This window comes from Ornithodoros turicata, chromosome 5 (genome assembly GCF_037126465.1).
Source record: "Ornithodoros turicata isolate Travis chromosome 5, ASM3712646v1, whole genome shotgun sequence".
Classification (NCBI taxonomy): domain Eukaryota; kingdom Metazoa; phylum Arthropoda; class Arachnida; order Ixodida; family Argasidae; genus Ornithodoros; species Ornithodoros turicata.
In genome coordinates this window covers 57,939,156-57,957,561 of record NC_088205.1, presented here as the reverse complement: position 1 = coordinate 57,957,561, position 18,406 = coordinate 57,939,156, and the positions used below count along the sequence as shown (strand labels likewise).

Here is an 18,406-nt window from a genome sequence, read left to right as displayed (position 1 = left end):
AATGTCAACTGTAAACAAACTCTGCGAAGGCGAAGATCACGCGAAATCGGTGGTGTATTGTACTGAGGACAAGACGTCTTTTGAAGTTTTTGATCTCCAGTTCGCTGCAGAGTTTTGTGGAATAGGTGTTGTGGCTTTCGTCGCTTCAAGCCTTCTTTACGTCGTCGGACTCGTTGGAGTAGTCTTGTGGTGTTTGCCTTTGCGTGTCATTTAGCGGTTTTATGGTTTTATCGTGAGCAGTGACCTGTGTTCGTTTTTGTGAATTCGTTTCAAGTAGTTACGTTAGTTAGTCAAGTGAGTTACGTTGCAGATGGATGATTGTGCTAGCTGCGCATCATGCAATTGAACTATTAACAGATGTATCAAGTTAACATCTTTGTACACGTGAGTTTAAAGAAAGAAAGAAAAATGAATTGAGCATGCTGACGGGTACGTGGCAAAGAGATCGTAGCTCGATGCGCGATATGAAATCTGACGTGATGAAGCAGGATAACGACTCAACGAGGTAGAGGGATGCGTGTAGGTGAATGAGAGAAGTACACAGAACTTTGTTGCAGCAAACAAAATCTGTTTATTAATATCAGTGGAGCAAAATTAAGCCGTTTCAATCGACAGTCGGCAGACATGCTGTTGCTGCTGAGTACGCCAAAACATACTGTACAGTGCACTCAACAGTAGACATGGGTGCTATACAGGCTATATTTGAACTAACTGTACTTGGATCTGGCTTTTTTGGGTTAGGTAACAGAAGAAAAATGTGGAGCTACCATGTTTCCAGTTCCCAATTTGTAAATCAGGATGACATCAGGTACTGCTGATGCATTTGGGTGTTACTGGTTTCTTTTTTTCCTTCTTCTTCATTTTTTTTTTTTCTGAACAACTTGATCTCAGGTAAAGGAGTAAGAGGTCAAATATACACTTGTCGCAAGTTATAGTCACAAACGCCAGATCTTGTGATAATAAATGTGCCTTGCATAATTTATTTTCTCACTATAACAATTTTGCATAACACATATGCATTCACATTGGCACTAAATAGTAGATGTGATATGTTTGGAGTTACGACAAGAATTGTGTTAAACCTAAACTGGTCCTCAACTGATTTGGGAGAATAATAAAGTGGCAGATGAGTTTAACCCATCAAAGTCAGACCTTAAATATAATGTCATAGATATAATAATTATACAGGCTGTTTGAAATGTGATTTTAAACTGGCCATGCCTAACATTCAATACAGGAGACACGAGCACACAGCAAAGGACACAGGGCATAATGCAATCACAAACACATCTAGTGACCATTGTATCATCTAACATAAAAGAGCAGGCACAGTGACTGGTTTGTGGTGATCCATTGAAGTGTCTCACATGTCTCACAGACATGGTCACTCTAAATATTAAGCTGAAGCATTGTTGTGAAAAATAACTGCCTGTGCCCTTGCCACTGCTGATAGACAAGCTATATATTATGGATCTCACTCTGTTAAAGCCATCGGTGACAGCATTCCCAGAGCTGTTCCTAAAACATATTCGATCTATGGTCGACAAATGCTGACAGCTACACATGCAGGGATATTGTAAATTTATGACTTATCGCCTCTTAGGATAGCAGCACCTTTGCTCTTACACTGAACGAGCTAATCTGTGCAAAAACATATAAAGTGCTTAATTGGTAGCGTGTCAGCCTAGCTAACCCGGCTAAGGATGCCAGCAACTTGGTGGTAGGGTACAAGTTGTTTAGATACGCAGTCTACAGTGAGGGACGTTAAATATGGTGTGCCATGTACTGAGATTACAGTGCACGTTAGGGAAGCATCAGGTGGGCAAGAATAATTCACATACTGGCCACTGTGGCGTCGTTCATGATCATTGGTGTACTTTGACGTAAAGTGACAAATTATAACAATATAGAATCTGCAATGATTGGGTACATCATCACTTGAGCATCAAATATGAATGAAACATTATATGCTTCATTTGTGAAGTGTCATTTTCAGCTAGATACACCGTGAAAGCAAGGAAAATCTACACATATACATGCACTGATTCCTGAACAGAATTTGTTTTGTTAGGATGTGCTTTATGTAGGACTTTTAGCTTGCTCACTTTCCCATTTAGATAGTTATGTGACTGGAGTGCAATATGCTCCTTCATGGGAGCCTGCATTATCGCAAAAAAGTGTTCTGGGTTATCAAGGAAGTGACAGACCTCTATTGTGAAGCATGATGCTTTTCTACAGAGAGTTGAAAAGTGTAACAACAGTAGCGGCTTAAGGGACTTCTTTTTAGGTCACGTCTCTGCTGCATCAATCAGGGGATGCTCGTAAAAAGCGTGCAGAAATACACAGCAAGACAAACAACAAGACTAGAAAGCATACGAAGAAAATCTTTACACTGAATTTTTAATTCCTACCAGCACATGGATTCATTGTCTGCTAGAATACATGTGAGAGCAAAATTTTTCACATTACCAGAGAGATGGTATCTAAGCAGGCTAGAATACTAGTACACTCGCTTAGCAAACAACATAAGTAGTCTTCACAAAAGCATGTATCTTGGTTACATACGTGGCACCAGCAAGAAAAATGCAGACATATATACATATGTACAGATACACATATACAGAACACAATATATACACACATAGCCCTTCCTAGCACTTATTGGTTCTTGAACAAAATTTGTTTTGTTAAGATATGCCTCACATAGGACCCCTGGGCTTTCTCACTTGTCCGTCTAGATAGTTCTCTCAACCGAAGTGTTATATACTCCTTCATCAGAACCTTAGTCACTGCTATTGTATGCTCTGGGTTTTCAAGGAAGTGGTCAACTTGTGTTGCAGCATGATGCATTTCGACAAAGAGTTGAAACGATGACAGCACTAGCGAGTTAAGAGACGCTTTTCCAGGGCATGCCTCTGTTTTGTCTTTGAACACTCTTTCAGCACAGCGTAGGGCATTCAGCACGAAGAGGGAAGGGTAGATAACGTCTCCCTTACCTTTGAGAAAGAGGAGGATGCTGCTTTCATTGGTGTCCACAATGGTGTCAAGGCACCCGGAACACGTTATTTTCTTGCACACAGTCCCGACTAGCACTCCCCCAATGTACTTCATCACTTCGTCACTGAAATCTGTCAGGCCAGACACATTTCCGTAGTCATGGTCAAGGAGGAACAGAGCTGAACTTCGTGAAGCATGTTCACCAGGGCTCTCCTCAGTGACATCCATGTCTTGACGATGAGCTTCTCTCTCAGTCCGTTGGTGTCGCAGCATTACTATGCCCTCCAGGTCTGGAGCCACATTTCCCGATGCAGAGCTGCTAACGTCAGCATGCACTAGAAGCGCTCTGTACGCGTAGCGGAACTGGAGAGCTGAGGGGTTGTTGTTCCATCCACCTCTCTGTCGGACGCATCCAAAAAACGTCTTCAGGTGGTCCTGGCTGAGGCGATAGGTGCAGATGTACCTACAAGGAATTGTCATTAGGGCGATGTAATGTGTACGCTCTTTTGCAATGCAGCATAATGAACTGAATCATTAATAGGGGACACCTACTTATGTATAACGTGTACAATGCTGAATACTTGTGCAATTACCTCAGGTGCATTTCATGTTTTGTACCTCGTAAACGCCAAGTATTTAACATCATATGTTCCCGTCATGATCCTTAGTGCCAAAATTGCACATGCCTAAATCTTGCTTTAGTATTTTGTGTCAAGGAAGGTCCTAAATAAAAGACTGTTACAAAATCAAAACAAATGAGCAACTCAGAAGATACAAATGCCATTGAAAGTCTGTATAGATAATGCTACTAAAGGGATCAGCTCAATGTGGAAGAACAAAAATTTTGAATTATTTCTGCTGTTCCTAACATTCTCAGTAATGGCATGCAGTACACACACTATACACTACTGGTAAAAGCTGTGCTCCCATACCTGCACATGCTTTGGAGGAAAAGATGGTCTGTCAGCTCTGCTACACTTCGAAGCGTGAAAGCAAGGCTGATCACAGACATCCTCCGGCCATCTTCGACAGCTAGCCTTCCAGATGGGAGTCTCAGCGCCATCAGCCTGGATGAAATCTCGAGCATTCTTCTTTTCTGCTCTGGAAATTTTTCAGGGTGAAGAGGTGCTTTGGACCCGGTGCCGTGTGGCTTGTACGAGTTCAGCAGGTCGAAAGCCCTACAATAACAATTATACATACAGCTTAGTGGTACATACATTATTTGGATTTTAAGATAGCTGGACTTACTCATTCACGTCTTCCAGAAAATTTTCCGTTCCTTCACTTCCTTGAAAGGACGGCAAGCCAAGTGTCCTGGCCAACTTTAGTGCAAGGCTTACTGATCCACTGAAAGTCTCTGCTGCGAGTCGTACCTTCATAATCTGCTTACGGTAGTCAATGTGTGCCCTAGTGAGCTTATTCGCTGCTCGGAAACCCTCCTTGTCTTGGAGCTCATGCAGCTGCACGATGTAGCTCCACTGGATCACCTGCAAGGCATTTTGTTAAGTTTCGAGAGGACTATGAATCATTTGGTGAAAACTTACTCCATACTGGTTGCAGTAGAAGCTGCCTTTGTCTCCTAGGAGATTTCGCAAAAGCTTTAAGGCATGAGCAGCATCAAAGATGACAAACACTTTGTCGTCCGTCCTTGTCGGGTGCGGGAACCATGTGCGGAACTGCTCAGATGCCTGGACGTGGATGTGGCAGCCAAAGAGCTTTCCCATGCTGACGTTCGACGCGAGCCCATCACATACAATGCAGACAACATGAAGGCCACATTCCTCTAGATTCTCAATTGCATCAGTAATGATGGACTTCAGCAGGTCCCCGGAGCAGCCGTTGTTGAGAAAGTATGCAAGAGGGAGCTTCCATGGTGACGCCACACCAACTGCCATCAGGACAAGGGAGTCCGTTGCTAGCCGTACGTCGTCACAATCTTCACGTGTCATAGACTGCCCAAAATTTACATACCCAACAACCTTTCCACTCTTTTGGTCGAGCTCACACTTCTTTCTAATGCTCATCCCATCCATCATTATGGAGCACAGCCTCTCCTCTTCCGTCGCATTCTTGTGCTTTTCCTTGAGGTGATGGAGTGACTCTGCTGTGAAACCTGGCCATGCGTCAACTACTTTCAACCAGCTTCTGATTGTTTCTTCTCTTGGCATTGGGAAGTGCTCAGATAAGAATTTGTAGGCTCTTGGCGAGTAAAAGTGTAGTGTTGTAGCAAATTTCCTAAAATTTTCAGTGTACCGGCGCCCTGATGGTTTCCTTTTCTGGTTTTTCTTCCACTCCTTCAGGAGTTCATCTGGGAGTTCACCGAATGAGTCCAGCTCCTTCTCTGCTTCATCCGATATGAGATTCCTCTTCTTCAGGTCACTTAGTAGTTGCTGCAGGTTCTGAATTTTTTTCTCTCTTCTTTTTATGACTTGTTTTGTTGCATAGAGCTTTCTTCTTGCTTTGCCAAGATGTTGATGAATAACTCTTAATTTTGTGCGTGGTGTTGTCTTTGAGGAGTAGGAATGGTCTTCTAAAGTGACCTTTCTCTTCTGAGGAGTTGACATGAAATGGTGACTCTCCTACAATTATGAATGATGTATTAGAGCTGCTGCCTTAGGAGTGAAGATGCACATGTACAAGATACACTCACATGGAATTGCCTCTTCGAAGGGGAACTCTGTGCCTCAGGTTCTGAAATGCCACTCGAAGTAGCCATTGTCTGAAAAGAAAGCAGAACAAGCATATTGTAAACTGATAGAAAAAGTACAAATTGTTTTAAATGTCTTTCACTTGTCGCAAAGAGTAGATGCTGCCCTGTGTTGACATGTTCATGTATGAGAGTGAACTTAACAAAAAAAATCAGAAGCACACTGATGTGGTATTTGGAACATCTGAGCACTCACTAAGTAGCTATAGAGCCATAATAAGGGGCTACCACAGGAAGTAAACCAATTGAAACCCATGTGAAATTACCACTGACCTGCAAAGAAGCACACGTGAACCTCTATATTAAAAAAATGCATGGTGATCGTGGTGATCGCTATTTAATCATCAATTTGTCAATGGTCAATGTTCCTGCAAGATATTCCCATTAAATGAGGTTCATAAATCGAGATTTGTAATAAGGAAAAGGATACGTTGTGTTCCAGAGGGCACGCTTAATAAAATGAGGCAATTTGTAAATTGAGAGTTCAAAAATTGAGGGATGATTGTTTTTTGTTTCAATGAAAATATAATTACATTGACATATTTTTCTCTCTCTCCTCCCACCCACTACACGCTCCGACAAAGGAACTCCCCCCCCCCCCACACACACACACCAAGGGTCTGGATCCACCCCTGTACATAGGTCCCCTCACTATGCCACGTTGCACCCTAAGCTACCCAACATATCAAACAGATGAACGACTGAGCAGCCAAGATGTAGAACATGTTATAGCACATGGGTCTTTGATAGAGACAGTTGAAGTGTCTGCACACTTTGCTGGAGGTTCTTGCTTGTTTTGGTTTTGCATGAAAGTCTAAGCCATAATTTCATGGTTTGTTAGTGAATTTTAGTTACTCATCATGTGGTGGATGATTATACCTCAGATAAACTGATGCCTCAGATAAACCCACCCATGTAACACAATTTTCAATATTACATTTATGCAGTGATCATGTATTTTTGCTAGACCCTAACAGATTTGAAAAAAAACCCTGCTCAAACAAAAAGTGTACCTCGAGCACATCTTCAACTGAGTGGTCCAAGTCAAGCTCTTCCTCTGTCACGGCTTCGTGGCAAATGCTTGAAGGTCCAGGGGCTTGCATTTCATGCGTACTTTGCTGTGGGTACTCTTGGACAACCTACACACGAGCAAGATAAAATTACATTTATAAGTTACATCTATGCAGCAATCAGGTATTTTTATTAGACCTTGGATTTGAAAGACCCCTGCTCAAACAAAAAAGTGTACCTCGAGCACATCTTCAACTGAGTGGTCCAAGTCAAGCTCTTCCTCTGTCACGGCTTCGTGGCAAATGCTTGAAGGTCCAGGGGCTTGCATTTCAGGCGTACTTTGCTGTGGGTACTCTTGGACAACCTACACACGAGCAAGATAAAATTACATTTATAAGTTACATCTATGCAGCAATCAGGTATTTTTATTAGACCTTGGATTTGAAAGACCCCTGCTCAAACAAAAGGTGTACCTCAAACAGATCTTCAAATGAGCGGTCCAAGTGAAGCTCTCCCTCTGTCACGGCTTCGTGGCAAATGCTTGAAGGTCCAGGGGCTTGCATCTCGGGTTCACTTTGCTGTGGTTTACCCTGCATGACCTACATACAACGACAAGTAGAATAAAATTACATTTATGCAGCCCATCATGTATTTTTATTACACGTTTCAAACGGATTTGAATAACGCTGCTCAAACAAAAAGTGTACCTCAAGCAGATCTTCAACTGAGTGGTCCAAGTGAAGCTTTTCCTCTGTAACGGCTTCGTAGGAAATGCTTGAAGGCCCAGGGGCTTGCATGTCGGATGCACTTTGCTGCAGGTACCCTTGCATGGCCTACACACAAGCACAAGTAGGATAAAATTGAGAAAATGCACAGACAGGCATGTTGACACTAAAAAGAAAGAAACAGTGTAGAGTGTCCATCACCTGAATATGTATACTTTCTTGACCTGGTGCTGGAATGCTAGGGCATGCATCAGGCTTCAGGACAGCTCGACTGTATCCACCATAAGAGGAGGACTGATGAAAATGAGTTGAGCATATGAGGTCGTGTTTGCGGTACGTGTAGGGCTTTGCATTCACTTCCTCAAGCCACTGAACCCATTTCGAATATTGTTCCGTGTGTTGTCGGGGAAGCCTGTAGGGTGACAAAATTTCATTAACATTACAACAGAAACAATAGAAGTAGTGCCCTTATTTCCTTATGTAATAGTTGCATAATACACCTTAAAACATGTTGGGAAAAGGCAAGTGCATGCATCCCCGTGACAACAGGAACAGAGCCTTCCCGTGTAAAGCCGCGATACTGCAGCTTCTACTTGGCATATGTGCAGAGTGAAAATGTCTGGATCAAACAATATAACTAGCTGGGATAAGGTGGGTGGCAGCTGGCAGGGGTGTTCAACGGCATGTGCCCTATATCTGCCCTATCTAGGCAATGTTCTGTCAGTACAAAATTTATTGAGTTTAAATTTAAAGTTCGGGTAAATATTACAAAAATAAGTGAATATTTGCATACGCTGGTGCTCTGATCTACGTAGATGGTTTCGGAAACTCCATTCGCATACAACTGGAATGCAATTTCTTTTTCTGATTCAACATTACCACTTTTTAGATTTCGCGTTATAACACGCGAAGACATTCGATCATCACGTGCACGCGTGTAGCTATCGGCCGTTTGCAGCACAAGAAAACGAAGCAGAATAAATTCGGTAGCATGTGGATGCGCGCGTATATACAAACACTACGCCCGATTTCAGATGATCCCTTTTTCCGATTATTTTGATTCTGTAGCAGAAAGATAGCTCGCTTGTAGGATAAGATAGCTCGCTGTAGCTCGCGTATAGGCTATAGCTATCATCGGTTTGTAATCCTGCGGAATATCTGCGTCGATTTGAGAAAGCGAAAGTCCGCACATTAGGCCACGCAATTTCTCAAAATATATGGGTTGAAACGTAATTTCATATACACGTTGTTGATTATTCTCTATAGAGTTTCATTGCTTTAGTTTCAGTTCCTTCATGTTTAATTACGATTTTCTCTTCTTTTTTTTTGCGAAGGATATATGCGAAGTGCCTTGTTTTCGGCGTACACAAAGCTTACAAACAGGTCAAACTAAAGTGACATTGCTTGGATATTACGGTCTAGCTAAAGGCAACAAATAAGACATTTCACTTTCACGATATAAGATTTGCTGTCTGAAAAAAAAAAAAAAAAGAGAAAAGAAAGGAAAAACAGTACGGAATGGTTCGGAAGGAGAAAATACTATATCGTTACAACGAAGTACAACCAAGGAAACACGAACTCAGTTCACTCAAAAACATATTCGAAGAATTTGACGCAGATGAAAGTTACTTAGATGAAGGTTACTTACTTGTGGAAAGATATTCCTGATCCCTTGTCCCTGTAGTGCTTGCAGCTCTCTACGATGCACTTATTGGGCATGTTGACTTCCAAAACTGAACATGGAAGCTTTCCGATTTCGGCTCCTTTTAAAGGCATCGCTAACCAGGAAATCCTTGAAACCGCTGATAAACTCACTAATTAAAGTCGCCTTGACGCGCTTTATGGCTTGACCGGACTGACGGCTCCGGAATAGAAACCGAAACCTGAGTGAACTCTAGTTACAAAGTTGTGTGGGAGGCTGGCTTGAAAGACTACATCGGAAACAAAAAATGCCAGATATGACTCAGTCTTCTTTTAATGGATTTATTAGCACATTTTACAAGTATTTGTTTGGCATACACAGTGAAAAACGTCAAACATGAACCAAAGACATCGTTCAGATTTCTTCCGTCAAAACTAGCGGACTCCTCCATTTCTGGCCGGGCAACCCGGGGACGCCTGATGGCGGCTCCCTTCGTTTGACGGTAGTTCACCATAGTTCTGGGTGAGCTCCGGTGACCTGTCGCAAACATGACTTTCGTTCTGCCGCTTGGTTTTTGGAAGGCGCCTAGGATAAATGTTTCCATGCAGAATTGTCGCTTTTCAGCTGACGTAAATAATAACATGGCTTAACGTAGCGGCTGCTGTCATATTTTACTTCTTCGTTCCGTACGCGACGGCGGCGGCGCCACTGTAAACCCACCACTCGACACATTTCATCCTCCACTTTTTCCCTCTAGATGGGAAATATGAGAGTTTCGTTCTTCCACGTGGTTTTTGGAAGGCGCTTTATGCAAATGTTTCCATGCAGGATTGTCGCTTTTGAACTGACGTAAATAATGACATAGCCTAAACGTAGCGACTGCTGTCATATTTTGCTTTCTTCATTCCGTACACGACTGCGGCGGCGCTACAATAAACCACCACTCGACACATTTCGTCCTCCACTTTTTCCCTCTAGATCGGAAATATGAGAGTTTCGTGCTTCCACGTGGTTTTTGGAAGGCGTTCTAGGACAAATGTTTGTATGCAGGATTGTCGCTTTTCAGCTGACGTAAATAATAACATGACTAAACGTAGCGGCTGCTGTCATATTTTACTTTCTTCATTCCGTACACGACTGCGGCGGCGCCACAATATGCCTACTATTCAACACATTTCGCCCTCCTGTTTTTCCATCTAGATCGGAAGTATGAGAGTTTCGTTCGTCCACGTGGGTTTTGGAAGGCTCTCTAGGACAAATGTTTGTATGCAGGATTGTCGCTTTTCAGCTGACGTAAATAATAACATGACTTAACGTAGGGGCTACTGTCATATTGAACTTTCTTCATTCCGTACACGGCCGCGGCGGCGCCACAATAAACCCACCACCACGGAGGAGAAGTAAGGAGAACGAACTCTGCCGAGCCGCCGTTGAGAAAGCGTGGTCCCGATTCCTCGAGTCTAATTGTGGCCGCGGCGCGGCGCTCGCGCTCCGTCAGGTACTTGCTCCTCTGAAATAAGGTTGCTGTAATGCACTCTTTCAGATGTACTTGTGTGTCCAGTGGAAGCAGAAAAAAATATTTTGATAAGTAAACACGCTTATCGTGTATCAAGGAACGATCTCTCCGTGAATTGTTCGCCTACAGTTTTTGTTAGTGCAAAGCGAGAAGCTTTTATTATAGAATGCGGGGAAGCCGCCCTGAAGGGGGCTCCGCGTTGGCTGGACGGCTTGGAAGCGTGGTGCTCTCGCAGTCAAGAAGCTATTCTCTTTTTACCTTTTTTATTTGCGATAAAACACGACACCCGAAGAAGCACAAAGGTTGTTAACCGACATCGTACAGGATTGTACGCGTATTTACATCACCGCCAACGCACGACCACGAGATGTACATTGATAATGGTTTGCATTGATCAGTATTAGTTCCCGGGAACACCTCGCAGTGTAGGGTAGTGGTGTCATTGGGCTGGTTAATCCGTGGTTCCAATCTAGCTGTTGCACGAGAGCTTTGTCGCGTATGCACAACGCTTTGGGAAACAGGAGCCTTTTGTCGTAACTGTGATGCATCCGCTAGGATAGAGAGTTGCATATTTCGCATGCCACCATACACGAATTTAATACCAAGGTACCAGGACGCAGTTTCCAGGACGACTTCTGTCGCAGGTTGTGCACACGCGCGGTACAGGATTCAGTGCATGCACTTCCTGTTTCTCGAAGACGATTATTTTCATATTGGTGTACCGGGGGGGGGGGGGGGGGGGTAAAAAATACTTTTTTTTTTTGTTGTGGTGGTAAAATATCCGGTGCAACGCTTCGAGCAGCATGCTTTGTACAGAAGTAACTTGAAACTGAACACCAAAGCGAAGTAATGTGTTGTTCAAGATTTCAGTGTTCGTCAACATAAATTAGAGACTAGATCCCGACTTTATTTTGCAGTTCCCAAAAGCTAGCAATTGGCATGCATGACAAGATATAAGAAACTAAGTGCCAGAACCTTCGGAACCGCACCGTGTCCCATCATCAGAGCGTCCCGCCCCTCCTTGCACTCACACACACAAAGGTCTCTTAACTGCTTGACACGAACGGAGATAAAACTTTCTCAGTCCCAGCTTAAGCAACGACCCACATAACGCGCGATTCCGGAAAGATATCGCATCCGGCGACTTTCGATTACACAGCTTTCTAACTTTCTTTCTTCCCTCCTGACTTTCTTTCCTCCATACCACTCAAATGTGGCTTTTCGGAACAACGTTTGCTTCCTTTGGGGTATGTTAGAGTGTTAGCGCAGCGGTCAAAGTACGCGCGCACCACAGAGAGAAGGGCACGATACCCGAGACGGCCGGGGAGAAGTGACAGAGGATTCTGTCGGAGGCATTCGACACTACACCTTTGGCAATGTAAGACGTATGTCTTACGTATTAAAGTTTCGTTTTGTTTTTGTTTTTTCTTCTTATTTCCGATTCCATTTTTATCGGACAGGTAGCTTCCATCTATGAGACAAAAACGAAGTAGCAGAAACCGAAAAAAAAGAAAAGAAAAAATAATTGTAGCTGACCAGCAAATATTAACTCGTTACTGGAGACACCGTTGTTTATGCTTATCAAAGAAACATTCGTTTTGAACGCTTTTTAGTAGAGTATTCGAGCACAAACGGCGCATTGCCGTGCAGGCGATTTCGCGGAGCTAGTACCGGAGGGAACGCGAGCGCCGCGCCGCGGCCAACAATTGACTCGATAAATTGGGACGTCGTTTTTCAGCGGAGTTCGGTCTCCTTACTTCTCCTCCGTGCCCACCACATTTCGCCCTCCTGTTTTTCCCTCTAGATCGGAAGTATGAGAGTTTCGTTCGTCCACGTGGTTTTTGGAAGGCGCTTTATGCAAATGTTTCCATGCAGAATTGTCGCTTTTCAGCTGATGTAAATAATGCCATGACTTAACGTAGCGGCTGCTGTCGTATTTTACTTTCTTCATTCTGTAAGTGACTGCGGCGGCGCCACAATAAACGCCACCACTCCAGGTGACCCAAACTCCTTCAGAATCGGAAGAAGTGCAAGGGCGCAGGCGAGCTGGTACATGATAATACGAAGGGAACTCAGAGACAGGGGAAAGAAAAGGTGGAAAGTGTGTTTTCGTGTTTTCTTTCCCCTGTCTCTGGGTTCCCTTCGTATTATCCTTCAGAATCAGGTGGGTCAAAGTCGCCATCTTGCCATGTATTTCGGCCCATTCCCCGCGTAAAACAACGGGGATCGCCATCTTGTGGGACGGTTGTTGCCAACATCGAAAAATCTGCCACCTAGATTTGTACCGAAGTAGAAATTATCTGCAAACAATGTGCACCGAGCATGCTATTTCTCAAAATAGCCACTTCAATCCGTATCCAATCCAGCGTGAGTTATGGCTGCCGTCGCTCCTCAGTGGGTGTGTGGATGTGTTCACGGTATTTCCAATCACTGCGGACGCACGATCCTGTCCGTTCTGTGCAGTTGTGTCTGTGGACTGTGATGTTCCTTAAATATTGTGATGCTCGCCAGCCAGCTGAGGCTGCTTTGGATGATGTAGGTGAAGAAGGTGCCCAGCGTAACTCTACGACGCATCTCTCTACGACGACATTGTGCGAAGAAGTGACTACATTTGTACATTCATGCCCGTCGTCCTGCGTATGTTGGCAAAACACTTCTTCATTAGTGCGCAGATTATGTTTTGTGATTGCCAATGAACGGCAGTACTTGAAGTAGGCAGCTTCGTTTTCGCTTTCGCAAGTGAAGAATGTTTTCTGTCACAAGTGCTTTGTGAAACAATTTTCTTCTCCAACGACCCTGAAAGCTATGTTGCGAAGATTTGCCAATGAAAATTGTTTCAAACGCTATTCGTAACTACAAATATTTTTGCGACTGAGTTGTGGAATAATAACACACAGTGTATGATAATGATAGACTGGATTTATTCGCAAATATATATTTGGTAATCGGTTATATTTGATAAAGCAAGTTGCATAACCACTTCGAATCCCTCGCAAGTACTCCATGAATCAATTTTAACCACCATGTAACTTTTCTCTTAAAAGTCTGGTTTGGAAGTGGAACCGCTTTCATGCACCTCTTTTTGCAACCGTATCGTTCACGTCATCCCCTTCCACACTCAAAGAAAGGGGCTTAAGAACGGTGTGTGTTTATCTGTATCGTAAAAGACCTTTCCCACCATCCAGTCTGATGACATTCGTATTCACACGTAGCATATACCTTTCAGTTTTCCACATATGCAAGCATATTGACGTAACATGAAAAGAGATTGATTGGTGTTGATTGGTGATTCACATGAATTAACAGAAAGCCTGATTGACTAGATATAACATGAAAAACGGTTAAAACTTGGCCTGGTTGGTGATCACGGGAAGAAAGTTGCAGAATGCCATATTCATATAGTTTACTCTATACCACGAAAGTGTGATAAGGTATATATCGGGGGAATCATCAAGGTGCATAAACAGAGCGAGTGTTTTGGCTGGTTGATAAAGCACTGGGGTTTTTTCATAGATGAGTAGAAATTTTTTCTGTTGTTTTTAATTGAAAGGTGCATGAACACTCGTTTAAAAGAACATTCAACTAATACCTCTAATATGTACGGTGCATTGGGGGACCACTTATTGACATGTGGATGTGACAATGAAAAAATGGCTAGGAAGCAAGCGAGCTGGTGAAGATGATGCATAATGTAAAAACCCCGAGACTAGAGAACAGCAAGGGACAGACACAAACGTGACTTCGTGTTTGACTTGTGTTCGTTTGACTTGACTTCATGTTTGACGTGTGTGACTTGTGTGAAAAGACATCGTGTTTGTGTCTGTCCGTTCGTGTTCCCTAGTCTCTGGGTTTTTACATTATGTGTGGGATGTCAAGCAGAATTCCGAAAAACAAAAATTTTGTTCAGGTGTAAAAAACAAAGTAGCCTTCTCTTTTGAGAGGCGCATGAGATAAAAAAGCAGGTAGTAACTGCGTCAGTAACCCCTGTATTTATCTTTGTGGTGTAAACAGAAAGTCCAACATGAGGGGGAGAGGAGGTCTCATGTATTTAAGGCTTCGTTTCACAAAATAAAAATTCTTTGGTTGGCAGTTCAGTGTGGTGTCCTCATCGTTTTTGGGTTCCGTTCTCGTCTTTTCCTGCGCAGGGGGTTTTATCGTTTTTAACTATATTAGACGTAAGATGTGAAACAGTGATTACGTTCACAAAGCATATGCACAAATGAGGTATACTTTGTTGTAGATCACTGATTATAGATTTCTTAACAAAATTTTTTTGCTTCGCTCTCACATGAGTTGAGGCATTCATACAATTAAGAAATCTGTGCAGCTGTAAAAGATAAGTAAATGGTTCGTATTACACGTTACTAATATCTGCAAAATTCGTATTCACCCACCCATATGCTTGTTGCTTTTTCCACACAAACTCTTCCTACTTGATAGAAGTGAAATGTGGAACACCGTCATTGCGTACACAAAATGTGTGCACACATAGTGGCATTACTGTGCTGGACGTAACTACTTATTGCCTTGAAGTAAAATTTGTTTATGTATGGACATGTACAACATATCTGGCATGAGCTCTGTCATGTACCATGCTCGTTACCTGTGTCTGACTGGCACGTCGTTCCGAGGAACTTTGAAATCACGCGCACTGTGCCTTCAGTAAAATATCTCACTTGTGCACTTCCAAAGCGTTGTCTCTATACGAAAATCTAAAATGCACAGATGACAAGTGGTTGCAAAGCAACATATGCGCTTTGCCTGTATGTATGCTCATCACAGTGAAGAAGATTTTCTCCAATAAGGAGGGATAAGCTATATTGAGACTGCTTTCCATAATCAGAAGTATGCTGTTCCCACTGTGATCAACCATCATACCAATATACGCTTGCTGTAGGCTACTCGTTTTGGTGCAGGAAGAGGGTGAGAGTTCGTCACTGCTGTACCTTAGAACTGAGCCGCTTGAGTAATCACGATAGAGGAAAAGAGGAAGCATCATGTCAATGATATGTAACGTTTTGGTAGATGTCTTGTTTTTCTTTTTTTGCTATGCCTTCTCTCTGGTCCATGGAGGCTTCACATCAGGATTATGCCATCGAGGTGTGGTCACATTTCGTGGTCTTTGGACGTCTGCATTTATCAATTAGGTTTTACCCTTAGCAGTATTGTAATGCGGAGTGTTGAACGTTCCATCCTCCCCCTCCTTCGCAAGTATATGAAAAAAATTTCAGACAGACATTGGCTCAACATGTAGTTCCAGATGTGCCTGCATATGATAGATATGTAGCACGCCAAAACCCGCAACCACGAAACCGAAACTATCATTCTAGCTTGTGCATGCGTTACAATGCGAGCGTTACAACAATCGCTAAGAATGTCGAACGCAACATGGGTTAGTTATTACTAACTTTTACCTGTTTACTGCATCGTTTTTCAAGAAATTCGTCTGTTTAAGCAAATATGACAAAGAGACAACAGCGGCGTTTTTTGCCGCCGTAACTGGCGAACTTCGGGTTTCCGGGTCTGGCAACTGCGTTCCACAAGATGGCAGCCTCCGCTGTTTGACGCTGATTTTACGGCAGTTTGACCCACCTGTTCAGAATCGCCGTCAAATGATGGAGGCTGCCATATTGTGCCCCCGAGTTGTCCGATTGGGGTTGATGCATCCCGCTAGTTTTGGCGAAAGAAATCTCAACTATGTAATGGTTCCGTTTTTCCTGCTTTCTCTTGCTCATACCAAAGAAAAGTTTCGTAGATGACCGAACAAAACGGTTAGAAAGAGAAATGAGTTGCGTACTGTGCGTTTTACCATTCTATTTAGATAAACGTGTTTCACCTCAATGCAAGTTTCGGTTTCTGCTTTGTGGCTGTCAGACCATAAGCTACGCCAAGGTAACTTTAATTAGCAGGCAGACCTCACTCCTCTTCCTTATAACATCGCACCACCACCACCACCACCACCAACTTTAATTAGCGCCTCAAGGCGCTGTTTGTTAAAACCGCTACAAAACACTCCTTATCGGCAATCATCTGCGTTTGCTTTCCGGCTTCCTGTGGCAATAATGTGAACATGCCATGCAAATGCGCCGTAGAGGACTGTAATCGAAGGTGGAACAGAGGATAAGGAGTACCTTTCCACAAGTAAGTACTGCACTTTCATGCACGTTGAATTGTTGTAGTTTATGTTTCTCTGAATTGGCTTCATATGCGCGTGATTCTACGACGTATCATCATCTTAGTTATCCAGTGAATATATTGTTGCAAATTCATACTACGCAAAAAGCAAGATATATTTTCTATGAAAGATGAAAGTCACTGAGAAGGTTAGCCAGCTGTAGGACTCGAACCCACATCTTCTGGATTACCGATTCATATCTGGATACATCTTCTGGATTATTTTCTAGCCTCTTTCAGATGTATATATATTTTCGAAGCGCGGGTTTTGTATGAGATATCTGTGGTATTGAAGGTTCTGATAATCTAGTTTTCATTTCACCTGTTATCCAAACAATACAGCACGAAAACGCTTGGATGTGGAACATAAAGCGCAATCATTAAGCTGATACCGCGGCTTTGCTAACTTCTCTATGAATGTGAAATTCTTCTACAACTCTATGTGTATAGCAGTTCCACCTATATCAGTTATATATCTGAGTCATTGATGTACCTCTCCATGACTTCTTTGCCTTATTTTTGTGTTGCAGGTCTCCAGAATTCCACACCCTTTGCACTTGCGCTGACACCTTTCCAGCTTGCATATGCTATGTACATATAAATGAATCGGTGTTTCAGACGGAGCTGAAATATGTGAATGTTACTTTGGTGTAACAACTATTCCGTGTTAGGCGGTACTTAAAGTATCTAACATTGAAATGAGTATTTGTATTTTATTCTAAGTACTTTTCAATGTGTGTACTTGGTACTGTGCTCCTAGTACTTTTACCCAGCGTGTTCTCATCAAATCGGGGCATTTGGGAGAACGGAAGGCAGTGTTGACAAGCTTTGCAAGTTGAGAAGACATAACTACTGCGCTACTTTTAGTCCTTCAGCAATCCAAAGTCAGGACCATAAAAATTTTCAGACGTGTTGTGCTATACTAAATGCAGTAGCTTATTTTTGAATAAAATCATGTTCACCATCCGTGCTTTCATTGCTGACACTGTGCCTTTAGGTTGTCAGTACAACATACAGTTTGGTTTGATGTTTGAAAAAATAAAATTACCGAGTGAAGTAAGCAGGATGATAGTTAACGGGAAGAAAAAGAAAAGCAAAGATAACTGAATATAAATTAACATATTCCTTCAAAATGGGCAACTTTTTTTTTTACTTGTTATGTGATGAATGAAAATGGGGGACAAGAAGGCACAGATGTTTTTCTTTCATATTTTTACATTTCACCTTTTTCATGTGTAGCACAAAGGTTGTTCTAAAAAGGACGCATCAGATATAACATTCCAGGTTTTGCTTCCTGCATTTTTGTTATGCTGTAGAAAGCCTGTAGTACTTTATATGAAACATATAACCCTGATCTATTGGCTTGTCTCCTTTTTGTTCGAAATTATGTCCTAGTAGTCCATTTAATATTCAGTGATCAGTACCAGGATCCTATGCTCTGGACATATGAGTTCGGGAAGTAATGTTTTGTAGTCGCACAAGTGGCAAGTGTTGTGAGAGTGGAAATGCCAGTTGAATGTGTGTGTGTGCATCAAGGGAATAAGCAAAAAAAAATCCCAACCAAGAAAGCTTCAAGTGAAAGTGGCAAGTTAACTGTGGTTGGTATTCTTTGAATAACGCAAATCTAAAATGTG

The 18,406-nt window shown here is 42.6% G+C and overlaps 1 long non-coding RNA gene across 1 annotated transcript; it reads left to right on the top strand.

Moving 5' to 3' along the window:
- Positions 1-16,464: 16,464 nt before the first annotated feature.
- Positions 16,465-17,738, top strand: LOC135396077 (uncharacterized). Its single transcript, XR_010423288.1, has 2 exons — positions 16,465-16,739; positions 17,303-17,738. It is a non-coding gene; the product is annotated as an uncharacterized LOC135396077 (long non-coding RNA).
- The last annotated feature ends 668 nt before the right edge of the window (positions 17,739-18,406 follow it).